General features: G+C 36.7%; 1 long non-coding RNA gene across 1 annotated transcript; it reads right to left on the reverse strand.

Annotated features, from left to right (window-relative positions):
• Positions 1 to 452: 452 nt before the first annotated feature.
• Positions 453 to 1,828, reverse strand: LOC147558553 (uncharacterized). The gene is made up of 2 exons (XR_015234411.1): positions 1,470 to 1,828; positions 453 to 1,185 (listed from the first exon to the last, which is right to left on the reverse strand). It is a non-coding gene; the product is annotated as an uncharacterized LOC147558553 (long non-coding RNA).
• Positions 1,829 to 2,329: the final 501 nt, after the last annotated feature.

A 2,329-nucleotide genomic window follows, 5' to 3' on the forward strand; every position in this document is an offset into this window, starting at 1 on the left:
GACTTCCGCGGACACTCAAATATCCACGAAAGTCCCAATCCACTACCCCCTTAGTAAATTTTAGAAATGTGAATATCTACAAGTGACTTGTAAATATAAGAGTACTCTAAATATATTTGTTTATAGGAATTGAGAGGCACTTGTACATCAACACAAACACATTGTACAAAATATATTTTCAACTGGCGAACTACAACTTTATTTACATCTTACTTGATATCATATAAATCTAATGAAAAATAAGAGTAAGAATATGTAGAAAGTTCACTAGAGCGTAGATTAAAATGTAATTTTGAGGGACTCGAAAATGAGACTAGTTACAGTGTCTGGACAAGTGCATAAACCAAATACTCGACAATGAGCTATAGATAAGTTTGTATATATATATTATGCAAATTGTTTTTTACAAATCTAGCACAATGTGATTTTCACATGATCTCATCCCGTACAAGTGACAATCAAATACTTTTTTTTTTGTTGCAAAAAGTGACAATCAAATACAAGTAGAATAAAATAAAATAATGAACTATCGACTATGGGACAGTAAAGTTCAAGAAAAAAAAAAACTATGGGACAGTAAAAGTTCAACAAAAAAAAAAAAAAAAAAAATCTATGGGACAGTAAAAGTTCAACAAGAAAAAGACTATGGGACAGTAAAACTAATTATGTACCATTTTCTAGGTTGCAATATGTACCTCCGAAGTCCAAACAAACAAGAAGTGGATTTCAATCTAACTTTACATCCAAACACTACCTAAAACTAAAAAAGGAGTAGGTCTAAAATGAAACCGGTGCCTAGTAAAACAAACCCAAATTGGTTCTGTATTGAACTAGAAGTTGCATTCCGGTTGTTCTGGCTGTTACGGTGGCTGTTGGCTGCCCCCACCCCTGCTGCTCCCGCTGCTCCTCCAAAGACAACACCCGAACCTCTGGATCCTATACCACCTCCGCGCGATCCTCCCTTCCCAGCAGCACTCCCACCGCCAACACCTTGGCTGCCACCACTGCTACCTCGACTACTGCCACCACCGCTTCGGCCACCACCACCACCGCGTAAATTTCGGCCAACTCCACCACCACCACCACCAAAACCTAGTGTACGGATCCAGACAAAGCTATGATGATCTTGGGTAAATTGTTTCTCATATATCATCTCAGTATCCACATTCTTTCCCTTCATGTCAGCTAGAAAAAAAAAACACAGAATATGATTAATCTCTACCCAAATAAATTCTAAATCAGTTCTTTAAGAGGTTTGGGTAATCTATTATAAGATCAAGAAGAAAAGAATCAATTTACAAAATCAAGAAAGCCCAAAACTAGCTTGTTGGTTCCTTGACCTATTAGTTGAGTTCTGAATCTGGGTTCTGAAATTTCTTTTAATAAAATTGTTCCAAGTAAATTCCATGTTTTCTTGGATTGTTATGTGAACTACATTGACTATAAGAAAAGGGTTGAAAGATTAATACCTGATGAAAGCAAAGGTTTCTTCTGTAAATCAGAATTAGAGGCAGAGGTATAATGAAGATTTAAGGTAGATAACATAAGAAGTAGAGTCAAAACCCACATCCTCATCTCTCTCTTTCTTCTTTAATCACCCCCCAAGTACTTTTCTTCTCTCTCAACAATATTCACCAACTTATAGTTCAACTGATCAACAATTTTGGTCTCTCTCTCTCTCTCTCTCTCTCTCTCTCTCTCTCTGTCTTCTCTGTCTCTTTATATCCTTTTGTAAATCTCTACACGTTTTCTCTCTCTATGGCCTTCTCTGCAACGAGTCCTTTCTTTGAACCAACCTGCCGTCTCTAACTTCTTGGAATTTTCCTCTGGTTACCAGAATTGGTCTTAAGGAGAGTTAGGCATATTTAACAAAAAAAAAAGGAGAGTTAGGCAAAGTCAACCTCTTACCTTGGTAGATGACAAGGAACACCAACATTGAATATCACCCCAGTAAGTGCCCTGGTAGTCAACTCCTGCTGACAACCAAACACATCAAGCTTTTTTGTCCCAACCTTTCCAAAATCCAAAACTTATCGAACAGTTCTGATCTTTATAATGACTTTATTAACCATCATATGATAATTGATGATGCATTTAGGTTGTCACTTAGGTAATGAACGCTCAACAAACCAAACAGTGAACTTCTCTTTGTAATTTTAGAGATAAAACCTGTAAAAAAAAACTCAAAAATCTATGATGAAATGAGATTATGCGGTGGCGAATCACCCAAGTTAGATGAGACCGTGCTTTGTCGATCGTTAAAAGGATAAGTTTCGTTGTTTGTGTACCCTTCGTATTTGATAGATCTTCTTGCCCTTTTCATAAATTG

The sequence above is a fragment of the Eschscholzia californica genome, unplaced genomic scaffold (assembly GCF_041429995.1).
Source record: "Eschscholzia californica isolate CP2 unplaced genomic scaffold, dmEscCali1.0.p SCAF_2, whole genome shotgun sequence".
NCBI classification, from domain to species: domain Eukaryota; kingdom Viridiplantae; phylum Streptophyta; class Magnoliopsida; order Ranunculales; family Papaveraceae; genus Eschscholzia; species Eschscholzia californica.